The following is a 16,917-nucleotide window of genomic DNA, read 5'->3' as shown; positions in this document are numbered from 1 at the left end:
TTTTGCCCTTAATAGGTGAACATTATCATAACCTTTATACAAATGCTAACAACTCTAAGATACTTGCTTGCAACTAAATGCTTCTTATTCTGTGGCCACCAAAGACCATGTTTTTTGGAAAGTAGCAATAAAGAGTAGCAAATTGTTGGACAAAAACAATCTATTACAGCTTTAGAAGTTAAAAATAGGCAAGACTAATATCCATTTTGCTTTCAATTTCCCAAACACAAACATTAACCAATATCTATCCTGAAAAGAAAGCCCCAAAATTGCTTCCAGAAAAGTTTCTCATAAAAGAAAGCAAAACTTGTTAGGTAAGTGAATAAACATTTAAAAGAACTTCATTCACCCAATACTGACAATACATCAAACACGGAAAAATTGCTTTAAAAGTAAATTGAGTCTGTAAATATTTCAAATTAAAAGTTTAAAAAAGGCAAGGAATTCTTTCCATAAGCTAAATAACTCAAAATTAGCTGTTCTATCTACAAGCCATAACTATAGTACCCGTTATCGGATATATTCTTAAATTGCAACAAAATACTTTGAAACAACTTATAGTACCTTGAATACTGACTTACATAAATTTCACTATTTAGCAAGTTATCCAAAGACCAGACTACGTCTAACGCATCTACTATTAGAAAACAAACAAATAGAAAGCAAATACACTTAATATGGGATCAGTAGTGCCACCCTGAATTTAAGAAAATGCATATTATTGACAAGATCTACATTATTCTTTGAAGCTTCTAGTGGGATGTAAATTTAAAAAGTGTATTCCATAAGGCATATTTTGTTTTTTTTTTCTTTTTTTTAAATTTCCAATTTTTATGTTAAGTTCAGGGGTGCATATGCAGGATACACAAGTTTGTTACATAGGTAAACGTGTGGCATGGTGGTTTGCTGCAAAGATCATCCCATCACCCAGGTTTTAAGCCAAGCATCCACTAGCTATTCTTTCTGATCCTCTCCCTCCTCCCACATATAAGCAAATTTTGAACAAATAAAATAATGTAAATCATAGCCTCAGAACATAATTCAGCTAGAAATCAATAACACATAAGTAATGAGAAAATCCCCATGTCTTAAAAGAAAGAAGTATACTTATATATAACCCAGAGTTCATAGATAAAATTGCAATTGAAATTATGAAATATCTTCAACTGAATAGCAAAATAACAATGTATCAAAACTTGTAGGTTGCAGTTAAATCCAACTTATAAAGAAATTTATAATCCAAAATATATATATATGAAAAAGAAGAAATGCTTTATGAAAATTGATGAGTTAAGTATCCACCGCAAGAAATTAGAAAAATGACAGTACATGAAACCCAAGAAAAAGAGACGCAAAGGAGTAACAATTAGCAGAAATTCATGAAATGGAAAACACAGTGAAGAGGATCAAAAACACTAAAAACTGTTCCTTCTAAAATAATAATTGAATTGATTCTGAATGAGGCTGGCAAAGAAAAAAAAATCAGTAGTACAAAGAAAAAAGAAAGCAGTCTAAGTGTAGTAATAAATAAGAGGATATTATAAATACTTTTATCCCAAAAAGTTTCAAAATTCAGAATAAAATCCTAGAAAAATATAAAGCACTAAAACTGACACAAGAAAAAAAATAGAAAATCTTAATTGTCTCACTATAAAATTTTTTAAATTACCCCACAAAGAAAGCAAAAGGTCTAGCAAATTCACCAGTGAATTCTACCAAAATTAATTCTAATTATATACAATTTTTTCTAGAAAATATAAAAGAGTATTTCCCAATTCATTTTATAAAGTTAGCATAGTTTCGACATGGACATAAAATGCAATGTGGATTACGAGAGAATAAGAAAACAAGCCACATACTGGGAAAAAATATTTTCAAAAGACATACGTGAAAAATAAATTTCATCCAAAATATACAGCCAACTATTAAAACTTAACAATAAGAAAATAAAGACACTCGCTTGGCATGGTTGTTCATGCCTGTAATCCCAAAACTTTGGGAGGAAAAGGTCGGAGGATCACTTGAGGCCAGGAGTCTCCGACCAGGCAGGACAACATAGCGAGATTCCATCTCTACAAAAAGTATAAAAATTAGCTGGGCACGGTGGCATGTGTCTGTAGTTCTAGCTACTCAGGAAGCTCTGGCATGAGGATCTAATGAGCCCAGGAGTTAAAGGTTACAGCAAGCCATGAATGTACCACTGTACTCCAGCCTGAGTGACAGCAAGACCCTGTCTCTAAAAGCAAAAATATAGAAAAAGAATAAATAAATAATCTGATTTAAAAATGGGCAAAAGACTGGAACAGACACATCACAAAAGAAGAAAAGTAGATAGCAAGTGGTTATATGGAAAGATGCTCAGATTCATATGTCATTAGGAAAACACAAACTGAAGTAACAGTAAGATATCACAACACACCTATGAGAATAGCCAAAATCCTGAACAGTGATACCACCAACACCAGCAAGGATGCGGAGCAACAGGAACTTGCAAGAATTGATGGTGGGAATGCAAAATAGTATAGCCCCTTTGGAAGACAGTCTAGTGGTTTCTTACAAAACTGAAGAAACTCTTACCACATAACCCAGTAATCACACTCCTTGGTATTTACTCAAAGGAACTGAAAATTTAATGTCCATATAAAAACTTGCACGTGAGTGTTTATAGCAGCTTTATTCATTATTGCTAAAACCTGGAAGCAACCAAGATGTCGTTAAGTAGGTGAAAATAAATGATGGTACATCCAGATAATGGAATATTATTCAATGCCAAAAATGAATGAGCTATCAAGCCACAAAAAGACATGGAGAAAAGTTAAAGTACAAGAAGTCAATCTTAAAAGCCTACATTCTGTATGATCCAATGATATGATATTTTGAGAAAGGCAAAAGGATTTTTTCTAAGGCAGTGAAACCATTCTATATGATACTATAATGCTAGGTATATGTCATTATACATTTGACAAAACACCACCAAGAGTAAATCTTAATGCAAATTATAGACTTTAGTGATAATTACATGTCAACATAGGTTCATCAACTCTAATAAATGTAGCACTCTGATGCAGGGTACTGATAGTGGGGGAGGACCATGCATGTGTGGGGCAGGTAGTATATGAGAACTCTCTGTACTTTCTGCTCAATTTTTGCCATGAACCTAAAACTGCTCTAAAAGATAAAGTCTATTTAAAGAAAGAAATGAACTATGAAGCTACAGAAAGACACAGAAGAAATCTAAATGAATATCACTAAGTGAATGAAGCCAATCTAAAAAGGCTACATATATGACATTTGAAAGAGGCAAAACTACAGCGACAAGATCAGTGATGGCCAGAAGTTCAGGGGGAGGAAAAAAGGAATAAATAGGTGTTGCACAGGAAATTTTCAGAGCACAAAACTAGTCTGTATGATACTGTAATGGCTGATATCATCTGTACATTATGAATCTGTCCAAATCCACAGAACTATAAAACACAGCTAACCCCAATGGAAACTATGGACTTTAGTTAGTAATAATGTACCAACCAATTTGTTCATCAATTGTAACAAATGTACCACACTAGTGCAACATGATAATAAGGAAAATTGTATGCTGAAATAGAAATGGTATCTAGGAAATCTCTACAATTTCTGTTTAATTCTTCATAAGTGTGGGAAAAAAACCTATAAAAATAAGTCATTAATTTTTTTTAAATGCAATGTTGACAGTATAAGAAAGGAAACACATAATACAGGCCAACTGCAGAGAGGAGAGGGGAGAAGAGTGGAGGAAGAGGAGACAAAAGGAGGAAAGAGGCAAGAAAAAGGAAAAGGGAAAGGAAGAAAAAAGCAGCAAAGAAATGGGAAAAAAATTTTTTACAACTGGTAAACAAATCTAATAAAAAAATTTTTGAAAGACAATACATCACCATCAAATTGGGTTTATCCTAAAACTCATTCAATATTAAATAACTCACCACTGTAATTACCTGAGGAACAGGATGGGGGGAAAGACCATGTTGTTATCATGGCAGAAAAGGTATTTGAAAAAATTAAACATCCTTGTATAAGCACTCTTAGCAAACAAGGAAGAGAAGCTGTTTCAATTTTATATAAATGATCTAAGTAAATAAATAAATCAAACTCTACAGAAAACATTTAATGAGGAAATTGTAAAATTTTAGATGAAGAAGAATGCAAAAACACCTTCTATCTCCATTTTTCTTTAACAATGTACTAGAGGTCCTAGCCAGTGTAATAAAGTCAAGGAAAAACATAATCTAAAGATTAGAGGGGAAAAAAGTTCACATTATTCATAAACACTCTCTCTCTCTATATATGTATGTATGTATTATATATATATGTTAATCTTAATATTTTTCTGCATATATATATATGTCTTCCCCTCAAAATGCAGAAACAATATTAAGATTAATCAGTGAGTTCATAATAAGATTCCTGGATACTAGATCAATTAGAGAAAAACAGCAATTGTATTACCAGCAACATGCAGTTAAAAAATGAAACTATGGATGATCCAATTCAAAACGAAATGATAAAAAAAGTTTTTAATCTAGGAACAAAACAAAATAAGTGAAAAAACCTTAATTCATAAAAGTATCAAACATTATTGTATGAAATTTAAGAAACCTAAGTAAATGAAAGAATACAACATGTCCATAGATATGAAATCACAACATTGTTACCACATAAAATATTTAAACCTGATCTAAATATTAAATGCAATCTAAAAACTTCAGACAGAATTTGTATGAGAAACGTCATAAACTCATTCAAAAATATATGAGGAAAAGCAAAAGAACAAAACTATAAAAAATTATCATAAAGAACAATAAAGTAGGAGGACTTGCTTAACAGATATCAAGACTTCTTCTCATAAAGTTTTAGCAATAACGAAAATGTGATTGACATTAGGACAAACAAGTAGGTCAGTAGAACAGAGAACCTAGAAACAGACCTACACATAGGCAGTGGATTTATAACAAAGGTGGCACTGCAGAGCAGGAGTGAAAGGATGATCTTTCTCATAAATAATGCAGGGTAACTGGCTATCCACACAGATAAAAATACGCCATAGAGGAAAATACTGGTATATCTGACTACATTAAAATTGCTAATTTGGCCGGGCACAGTGGCTCACGTCTGTAATTCCAGCACTTTGGGAGGCTGAGGTGGGCAGATCACGAGGTCAAGAGATCGAGACCATCCTGGCCAACACGGTGAAACCCCATCTCTACTAAAAAATACAAAAATTAGCCGGGCGTGGTGGCACGCGTCTGTGGTCCCAGCTATTTGGGAGGCTGAGGCAGAAGAATCGCTTGAACCCAGGAAGCAGAGGTTGCAGTGAACCGAGATTGCGCCACTGCACTCCAGCCCAGTGACAGAGCAAGACTCCATCTCAAAAAAAAAAAAAAATTAATAATTTATGTTTATCAAGAGATAGACTAAGATCCAAACTTCACGCAAGTCACAGGAATAAACTCTAACTGGATTGGGAATCTAAGTACAAAAAAAGAAGAAACCTTACAAGTATTAAAAGAAAACCTGAGTGAATTCCTCTTCAACCTTGACATAATAAGGAAGTAAGAGAAAATGTTGGTAAATCATACTATGTAAAAATTTTTAAATGGAATGGCAAAAAAACCCACCATAAACAAAGTCAAAAGATAACTGAAAAACTGGGAGAAAATATCTGTTAACATATATCACAGAAAAGGGGCTACTAACTTTAATACATAAAGAACTCTTAAACATTGAGAAGAGATAGGAAAAACACTTTTAAAAGATGTTTCGAAAAATATAAACATGGAAAATAAGCATATGTAAACATATTCAAACTCACTCCTAACTAGAAAAATGCAAATTAAAACAGCGCTGAGATACCATTCTCACTTATCAGATTGGCAAAATTAAAATGTACGGACAACGCATTCTGCTGGCCAGGCTGTGAAAAACAGACACTCTCATATACTGCTGCTGGAAATGCAAACTAGTACAACCCCTCTGGAGGGAAATTTGGCAACATCTAGCAAAACTACACATGCACGTAGCTTTTGACCCAGTAATCTTCCTTCTGACAGTGTCCTTGAAGATGTACCTCAAAAAACTAAAAAATACATATGCACAAGGCTATTTACTGCAGCACTGCTCACAGCTGCAAAATGTTCAAGAACAACCTAAATCCTCAGACATAGCAGAGTGTAAGTAAGTCACGGTTAAATCCACACAATGGAATAATATGCAGCTGTAAAAAACGAGAACAATCTCTACTTACCAACAGGAAATGATTTCCAGGACATATTTACTGTGTTAAGTGAAAAAAAGAAGGAGCAAGAGAGGATATGTAGTATGCTATCCTTTGGACAAAGAAAAAGTATAAACAGTCTGCAGCCATATCACCCTGAACGCACCCAATCTCGTCTGATCTCGGAATCTAAGCAGGGTCAGGCCTGGTTAGTACTTGGATGGGAGACCATCTGGGAATACCGAGTGCTGTAGGCTTGGGAAAAAAAAAAAAACGAAAAAGTATAAAACATTCATGTATCTGTTCCATTGTACAAAGGAATTACGGGAAGGCTAAAACAGAAAGCAAAGAGACTGGTTTCCCACAAGGGATAGGTGCAAACAGGTAGAAATCATGGGGGAATAAAATTAGGGTAGCAGGATGAGTGAAGAGTGACATATTTATGAGAATATCTTTTATATAGTTAGGACTTAGAACCATTACAATGTCTCATACACCAAACAATCAATTAAAATCAATATGTTCAGAGAACCCAAAAAGGAATGAAAATAATTATATTGCAAATAAATAATACACATTAAGGGGGATGGGGGTGAAAAGGAACTAATTTAAGTAACTTCAGAAAACAGTATTTTGACTATATTCTCTAAGGCTATAGACAGAACTGTAGACAAACACTGTACTTGAGTTAGTAAACTTGTTTCTCATATGGGTACTGGTCAGTAATTATGAAAATACTTTATATACTAGGATTTAAAAAACAAATATGGATAATGAGATGCAGGTTTCTCACTATACAAAGAGTTACAAATAAAAAAAGGGGAAAGGACAGAATTAATATTTTGATGTTGAATTAGGATTATCAGTAGGGCCTCATGCCTTTTAATATACTGACAGATGGAAGAAAAAATAAATACAAATATACATGTAGGTGCTTGTTAGTACATGACACATTCCTAGCTCTGACAATGGAGAGGGCCTGGAATGACACCCAGAAGCAATGACCACACGAAGGATTAGATTTTTATTTCTAACTATCATTCACCAATAAAGGAAGCCAGGACTCCTTAGAGAAACAGCTAATTCCTGGGCCAAGAAAATAAAATAGAAGATTCTGGAACATCCTTAGGTACTAGAAAGTAAGGAAGTACTGAAAAATAATGTAATCATGTTGAAAAGACACAGAAGCCAACTTGAAAGAGTTCCCAATGGTCAAAGTCAAAACACTAAAATAAAATTATAGTATTATAACCCATCAAATAAAATAAAGCTCTGACCCTTGAATAACACGGGTTTGAACCACGCAGGTCAGCTTATACGCAGATTTCTTCACTGAGACAGCAAGAACAACCCCTCCTCATCCTCAGCCTTCACGATGTGAAGATGACAAGGATGAAGACCTTCACGATGATCTACTCTTGTCTAAAAAATAGCATATTTATTTTCTCTTCCTGATTCTTTTCATAATATTTTCTTTTCTCTGGCTTACTTTATTATAAGACTATAGTATGTAACACATATAACTACAAAATATATGTTAATTGACTGTGTATGTTAATAAGGCTTCCAGTCAACAGTAAGCTATTAGTAGTTAAGTTTTGGGGGAGTCAAAATTTATATGCCGATTTTCTACTGCAAGGGGTTAAGGGCTCTTGCATTGTTCAAGGTTCAACTCTATTCTTAAGTCTATACCAATAAGCCAGGCGTGGTGGCTCACATCTATAATTCCAGCACTCTGGGAGGCCAAGACAGGAAGATTGCTTGCGGCCAGGAGTTCAAGACCAACCTGGTGAACATAGTAAGAATTTGTCTCTATAAAAAATAAATGAATATTTTTAAAAAGTCTATACCAATATAAATAAATACATGAAAAGAGACAGTTCTTGTTTACAGTAGAATTCCTCTTAATACATGAAAAAAGAATGAGAAAAATTTAAATTCACCAATATTTAAAATATTTACCAAACAGAAATTTAAAACCACCACAGTAGTAATTGTCGCAAGCTAAAAACATCAAAAGGTATTAAAATTAGAAGATGAAAGTTTAATGAGAAACACGATAATTGCATGGTCTCAGTTTCTCCCCAGAAAAACATGTAACAATAAAAAAGAAAAAAAATAGCAATTTTAGAATAGAGAAACAATGCTAGTAACTTTAACCAAGTAATTACGGTTAACTATCACCAGTATTAAGGTTTATCAACACACCCCCTTCACTATCAACATATAAGGCACTAAGAAAGGCATCATTTTCATAGGTTCTTGCCAAAAAACGCAAAAGGAAGACCAAACTAAGTGACAGTCTACAAAATAACCAGCCAGTATTCTTTTAAAAGTATCAAGGTCATGAAAAAAAGAAGAAAGTATTATCACAGATTGGATTAAAGAGCCATGACAACTAAATGTAATATGGGATCTTGCAGTGGATCTTTGATGAGAAAAAAGCATATTATTGGGGAAACTGGCAAAATTAGAACAATAAATGTACATAAGTTGATAGCATTGTATCAATGTTTATTTTCAGGTTTCAATAAATGTCCTATAGTTAGGTAAGATATTAAAAATGGGAGAAACAATGTGAAAGATATACAAGAATACTCTGAAATATTTTTGCCACTTTTCTGTAAGTCTAAAATTTTTTTAAATTAAAAAAAAAATTGCTCGAGTGCAGTGGCTCACACCTATAATCCCAGCACTTGGGGAGACCAAGGTGGGAGGATCACTTGAGGTCAGGAGTTCAAGACTGGCCTGGACAATGTAGCAAGACCTTCTGTCTACAATATATATAGTTTTAAGTCAGTCAGATATAGTGGCACACACCTGTAGTCCCAGCTGCTTGGGAGGCTGAGGCGAGAGGATTGCTTGATCCCAGGAATTTGAGACCGCAATAAGCTATGATTACACCACTGCAGTCCAACCTGGGTGACAGAGTGAGACACCTCATCTCAAAAATAAATAAATAACATTTTTAAAAGTTAAAATGAGATCATTTAGAGGCTGAAAAAAGCCAATGAGTAGATGAAATTTATAACACACATTATCTCCTAGGTTGAACATGTGTCTACCCTAAGATCTGGCAATTCCAATTTTGTGTGACTATATGTATCCTAAAGCACATGTGCAGTATGTTTGGCTATTATTGGTAAGCACTTCAAACTGATATCCATCAAATGCCTATATATAATATTATAAACCAGTGAAAAGGAATGAATTCCACACAACATCATGAATCAATTTCAAAATCATAATACTGACCAAAGCCAGACATAAAAGAACAAAGGTTATTGATAAGGTTTGGATTTGTGTTCCCATCCAAATATCATGTCAAACTGTAATCCCCAGTGTTGAAGGAGGGACCTGGTGGGAGGTGAGCAGCTCATGGGAGTGGAATTCCCCCTTGCTGTTCTCATGATAGTGAGTGAGTTCTCACGAGACATGGTTGTTTAAAACTGTGTAGCACCTCCCGCTTTGCTCTCTCTTCCTCCTGCTCCAGCCATGTAAGGCCTGCCTCCTTCTTCTTTGCCTTCCGCCATGACTGTACATTTCCTGAGGCCTCCCTGGCATGCTTCCTGTGCATCTGCTGAACTGTGAGTCAATTAAACCTCTTTTATTTATAAATAACCCAGTCTCAGGTAGTTCTTCATAGCAATGCAAGAACAAACTAATACAGTTATATTTACGTAAGGATCAAAACCAGGCAAAACCAAACACTAATTTTACAGATGACAACGTAAGTAGTAAAAGCATAAAGAAGAGCAAAGAAGTAAAAACTACAGAGGTTGGGATAGTGGCTATCTTTGGGTAGGAGAAAACTGTGATTGGAAAAAGGCATGATGGGCCTCTAGGATGCTGGCAATATCATTTTTCTTACCCTAAGTAGTGATTAAATGGGTATTAGTTACATAAATTTCAATAAGATGAATATTTATGTTTTATGAACTTCCTATATGGGTATTGTATTTCATAATATAAAAGGTTGTAATAACTAATACAAAAAGTACAGAGAAAAAACCAACATAAGCAATCAGTAAGAGGGACAGACTGACTCCTAAACAAGGGATATAATATTAATTGATAGATTAACATATTTTAATAGTGATAGATGAATATTTTAAGATATGAGCTTCCAGGTAATCTTAAAGTCATTCATCCCCTTCTTAGTATAGAGCTGCATAAATATAAAAACAAAAACTCACATAATCTGGGCATAATAATTTTAAATACAAATGCATTATACTTTTAAAAAAGAAACATAACTACATTAAAATGTATAGACTCAACCAAGATAGAATCACAAGACCACAAACACAACAAACAAAAACAATGGTTTTCAGAAACAAAATAACAGGCAGAGCAAATCAGTGGTACCTGAAAGAGAGAAGGCAAATGAAGTGCATTCAATGACTACCCTGGCTTACCACAAGGAGCTCTCAGGCCACAGTGCAAGAAGGAACAATGCACGCCCATACGGCCTAAAATATTTGGTATGTGGTTCTGTGCCAGCCCCTGCCCTAAATAAATGAAAGTGTATGTCCACAAAAAGACTTGTGCCCAAGTTTGACAGCAATTTATTCATAATAGCCAAAAATTAGAAATGTCTCAAATGTCCATCAACTAGTAAATTATAAGTAAATGGTGATATAGTCATGGGACAAAATAATACTCAGCAAAAAAAAAAAAAAGGACTATTGATAAATATGACAACATGGATGAATCTAACGTTGAAAGAAGCCAGACACATTCCCTGAATAAAACACATAATGTATGTTTCCACTGATATACATTTATAGAAAATGAATATAAACAGCAGATGATTGCCAGAGAAGGGAGTGAGGATATGGAAAAAAGCAAGAAGGAAAATAGAGGAAGATTAGAAACAGCTGCAAGAAAAATTTTGGGGGTGATGGACATGTTTATCGTCTTATCTTGTGAACAGTGATTTTGAACATAAAAACTGTATTAACTTGCACACTTTAAATATGTGCAGTTTATTATAAATCAATTATTCCTCAATAAAGCTGTAAACGATACAGACTTCATCTCCCAAATTTTGTTTTAAAATATATATATGTAAAAAAAAACCCTACAACTGTTCACAGACTACACAGCGAAATGAGCCTGCAAATAATTCTAAATAAAAAGGGCAATCAAAAAAATATCTTGAGACAAACAAAAAGCAACATACCAAAACTGATGAGATGCAGCAAAAGCAGTTCTAAGAGGGAAATTTATATCAATAAACATCTATATATAAAAAAAGAAAGATCTCAAACAACCTAATATATCTTAAGGAAACAGAAAAAGAAAAATTAAGCACAAAGTTAGCAGAAAGAAGGAAACAAAGATCAGAGCAGAAATTTAAAAATTAGTGACTAGAAAACAGGGAAAACAAAATCAGTGAAACTAAGAATAGATTTTTTAAAAAGATAAACAAAATTGGCAAACTCTTTCCTAGACTGAGAAAGAAAAAGATTCAAATAAATGAAATCAGAAATGAAAGAAGAGATATTACAACTGATACCTTAGAAATACAAAGGATCATAAGAGATTATTATGAACTATATGCCAATAAATTAGATAACCTAGAAGAAATGGATAAATTCCTAGACACATACAATCTATCAGAACTGAATCATAAAGAAACAGAAAATTAGAACAAACCAGTTACAAGTAAGGAGACTGAATCTGTAATAAAAAGTCTCCCATCAAAGAAAACCCCTGAACTTGATGGCTTCAAGGTGATCTTTACCAAACATTTAAAGAACTAATAATACTACCAAACTCTTCCCAAAAATCCAAGAGGGGAAAATACTTCCAAACTCTTTTAACAAAGCCAGCATTACCCTGATACCAACATCAGACAGGACATTACAAAACAACTATAGACCAATATCCTTGATGAACATAAATGCAAAAATCCTCAACTAACTACTAGTAAACCAAATTCAATAGCACATTAAAAGGATCATACACCACAATCAGTGGGATTTATCCCAGGACTGAAAGGACAGTTAAACATACACAAGTCTATAAATGTGATAAACCACATTAACAAAATGAGGAAAACTCATATGATGATCTCATTAGCTATGGCAAAAGAATTTGACAAAATTCAACATTCTTTCATGATAAAAAAAAAAATTCTGAAAAAAAAATTGGTATGAAAGAAATGTACCTCAACATACTAAAGGCCACATCTGACAAGCCAACAGATAACATTATATACAATAATAAAAAGTTGAAAGTTTCTCTTCTAAGATCAGGAACAAGGCAAATATGACTACTCTTACCACTTCTCTTCAACAAAGTACTGGAAGTCCTTGCTGGAGCAATTAGGCAAGAGAAAGAAAGAAAAGGCATCCATCCAAATAGGAAAGGAAGTAGTAAAACTGTCGATATTTGCTGATCTTATATACAGAGTGCTATAAAGATTCCACCAAAAAAAAAACTCCTGTTAGAACTAATAAACAAATACAGTCAAGTTGTAGAATATAAAATCAACACACAAAAATCAGTAGCATTTCTATATCCTAACAACACACAACCCAAAACTGAAATCAACAATTCCATTTATACTAGTTACAAAAAATGAATAAAATGCTTACAAATAAATTTAGAAGGTGAAAGACCTACATATTAAAAATTATAAAATACTGATGAAAGAAACTGAAGACACAAATAAATGGAAAGATACTACTTGTTCATGGATTAGAAGAATTAATATTGTTAAAATGTCCATACTACCCAGTGATCTACAGATTCAATATAAGCTCTATCAAAATTACAATGACATTTTTTACAGAAACAGAAAAAAAACTTCTAAAATTCCTATGGAACTACAAAAAACCCTGACTACCCAAGGCAGCTTTGAGCAAAAAGAATAAAGTGGGAGGTATCATAGTACCTAATTTCAAACTGTATTACAAAGCTATAATAATTAAAACAGCATAAAAACAGACATGCTGACCAATGGAAGAGAATAGACAGCTCAGAAATGAACCCAGATATTTATGGTCAATTGATTTTTGACAGAGTTTCTCTCTTTCTCCTCCCTTCCACCACTGGATGGCCCAGAACAAAGGCCCTAATCACATACTAGCCCCTTGATTAACATACGAAACCCCGCTCTGGACTTCTCAGCCTCCAGAACTCTGAGAAAACATTTCTGTCCATTACAAATTGCCCAGTCTGTGGTATTTTGTTATAGCAGCACAAACAAACAAAGACAAATACTTAAATACAGAAGACCTGAAACTAAAACTACTAGGAAAATATAGATAAAAAGCTACACAACACTGGTCTGAGCAATGATTTTTTGAATTTGACCCCAAAAGTTTAGGCAACAAAAGGAAAAATAGACAAATGGGATTACATCAAACTAAAATCCTTCTGCACGGCAAAGAAAACAACAGAGAGAAGAGACAACCTACAGATTCGGAAAAAATAACTGTAAGCCATACATGTGATAAGGAATTAATATCCAAAACATATAAGGAACTCAAAAAAACTTAAAAGCAAGAAAACAATCTGATTTAAAAATGGGCAAAGAACCTGAATAGACATTTCTCAAAAGACAACATACAAATGGCCAATACATATGTGAAAAATTTTTCAATATCACTAAGCATTAGGGAAGTGTAAATTAGAATCATAATGAGATACCACCACATTATCAAAACTACAAAAGATAATTGGTGTTTGCGAGGATGCGGGAAAAAAAATCTTTGTATACTACTGGTGGGAATGTAAGTTAGTACAGGCATATGGAAAGCTATATGGAGGTTCCTCCAAAAACTAAAAGTAGAATTATGATATGATCCAGCAATCCCACTTCTGGGTATATATCCAAAGGATTTGAAATCAGTATGTCAAAGAGATATCTGTACTCTTGTGTTTACTGCAACACTATTCATAATAGCCAACATATGGAATCAATCTAAATGTCCACAGACAGATGAATGGATAAAGAAAATGTGGTATACATAAACAATGGAACATTATTTAGCCTTTAAAGAAAGATATTCTGTTATTTGTGACAACATAGAAGAATCTTGAGAACGTTATGCTAAGTGAAATAAGGCAGACACAGAAAGACAAATACTGAATATTTTCATATGTGAAACTGAAAAGAACCTAACTCATAGAAGAAGAGAGTTGAATGGTTGGTGGTGACCAAAGGCTAGGGGATGGGGGAAATAGGGAGATGTTGATCAAAGAGTACAGTTTCAATTTGACAGGAAGAAAGAGGTTTTTGGGATATACTGCACAGCATAACAACTACAGTTAACAACAGTATATTATACATTTCAAAATTGCTAAGACAGCCAATTTCAAATGTGCTAACTGCAAAACAGTGAAGTATGTGAGGTGAAGAACGTCAATTAGCTTGATTTAATAATTCCACTTTGTATACATAAAACACTCTGTACCTCATAAATATTATAATTGTAAGGACAATTTGTCAATTTATAATTTAAAAAATCTCTAAATTGATCCTTCCTGATCATTCTAAATGGATACTTGATTTATTATTTGAATAGTTATGAAAATATTTCAAAAGTGAATTTTAACAGGGAAATCATTAAATACATAATAGTTCTCTACCTAACTTGTTATCTAATGATCCTATGAATTATTCTATGGCTTACTTTTACCTACAAAAGAAGAGAGGGGAGAATGATTTATGTGGGGATTAGTCTCAAATCTGAAATCTTCTGAATCAACATATTCATAAATTCTCATCTCCTTGACATTGATCACAGGATGAACAGAAATGCCGAAGTGTACACACACACACACACACACACACACACACAATGTGTAAAGTGCATTTGTTAAAAGGTTAAATGGAATAAAATGTTTATTTCCTATGTTGGAAATTCTGAATCTTACTTTGTTTCTCCCTCTATTTTTGTGTAAAGAGTTTCTTTTTTATACTTCAGACAAGAAAATTGACCATGGAATTTTCCTCTTCCCATGGGAAAATGTAAGAACATCATATTAAGAAGCCATTTCTGCAGAAACAGAAGTACAAAAGATGCTCTGGAGACTAGATACACAGAAATTTAAGCTGAGTAGATATAATTTACAAATCAATTTTTCAGTCTAAATTATAGTACTATGTCACATGTTACCAGCTATTCCAATAATAGCTATGATCAATCAAAAAGAAAAATGTTGTTTTTGAAATTACAGATTCCAGAAAGACTGAGATTGTTATATTCCACATTAAAAAGAATTACAGCAATTCTAAATTTCAAGGATAAGATCAGCTTCACAGAACTCTCTACAAAATGCTGACGGAAACATGAACTATAACCAAAATACAAAGAATCACCTAGGTGTCTCATTTATAGAATGTAAGTTAAATTGGTCTTTACTATATTGGCTATTAATTTTAACTTTAATACTCCTTAAGTAAATACTAGATATACATCCCTTTTATTAAAATATGAATTTTGGGCTGGGTGCTGTGGCTCACACCTGTAATCCCAGAACTTTGGGAGGCCAAGGTGGGCAGATTTATTGAGCTCAGGAGTTCGAGATCAGCCTGGGCACCATGGTGAGACACTGTCTCTACTAAAAATACACACACACACAAAAGCTGGGTGTGGTGGTGCATGCCTATGGTTCCAGGTACTCAGGAGGCTGAGGTGGAAGGATAGCTTGAGCCCAGACGGCAGAAGTTGCAGTGAGCCGAGACTGTGCTACTGTACTCTAGCCTGGGTGACAGAGTAAGACACAATATCAAAAATATATGTGTGTGTGTGTGTGTGTATGAATTTTGGTAGGTACTGAAATATTTTCTCATTGCTAGCTATGAAAAATTGCTAGCTATCTTGGTTTTTAAGTAATTAATTCCTTATCATTTTCATGACTGTATAAGTATAAATCAGCCTACTGAGATAGCTTAACATGACAGCTCTTACCTTAACTGAGTCATTATATTCTTATGTTCAAACAGCATAATTACTGTCTAGCTATCATTTGTAAAAGCCTTGAAGAAACTTTTTACTTAGCTGACTATCTCATGTAAAATATTTGAACTATTACAATTTATTTTATCCTTTCTTTTGATATCAGCTCCAAACACATTTATACTAATAATATACAATAAAACTATTTTAACTATTTCAAATTTAAAAGTAATTAACTAGAAGGCTAAACTGTCAGTCTTAAGTTTTTTGTTTATAAATTACTACACTTATCTTAGACATATGTGTTGTTCAACTAAAAGTTAAAACTTAATTTCTTGCTTGGTTAAAAAGAAAAAAAAAAAGTTAACATTCCATAATATGACTAAGTTCTAAGCATCCAAGACAAAGTTCTAGAATCTCATGTGCTGAGCTGATAATAGGAGAAAGCATGATGTGTCCATTAATAAAGTCACTCTCAGTGCAAAGTGCTGGCAATGCTATGCAGTAAGCACAACTCTAAAATAACTTGAAACCATAAAAATAAACTGTTACCTAGCTGACTAGGATCACCCTTTATAAGCGACTTAAAGACTCACTCATCCTCATGGCAAAACTATTTAGATTATTCCCAAAAAGTGAGATGGAAATCTAATAATAATAATAATACTTTTCTATTCTATTAGATGACTGGCATGAATTCTTGAAGCAGGTTATGATCATCACAATCTTAGCATGTGCTCAGCAAAAATGTGAAAA

General features: G+C 33.4%; 1 protein-coding gene and 1 pseudogene across 3 annotated transcripts in view; one reads left to right on the top strand and one right to left on the bottom strand.

Moving 5' to 3' along the window:
• The window catches only part of RNGTT (RNA guanylyltransferase and 5'-phosphatase), a 350,432-nt gene that overhangs the window by 60,273 nt on the left and 273,242 nt on the right, over positions 1-16,917 (bottom strand). The gene's annotated exons all lie outside the window — the stretch shown is intronic.
• On the top strand, positions 6,383-6,501 carry LOC135268427 (5S ribosomal RNA; annotated as a pseudogene).

Source organism: Aotus nancymaae, unplaced genomic scaffold, assembly GCF_030222135.1.
Source record: "Aotus nancymaae isolate 86718 unplaced genomic scaffold, 86718_ANA_hifiasm-v0.15.2.pri h1tg000040l, whole genome shotgun sequence".
Classification (NCBI taxonomy): domain Eukaryota; kingdom Metazoa; phylum Chordata; class Mammalia; order Primates; family Aotidae; genus Aotus; species Aotus nancymaae.
This window is presented reverse-complemented; position numbering and strand designations above follow the sequence as displayed.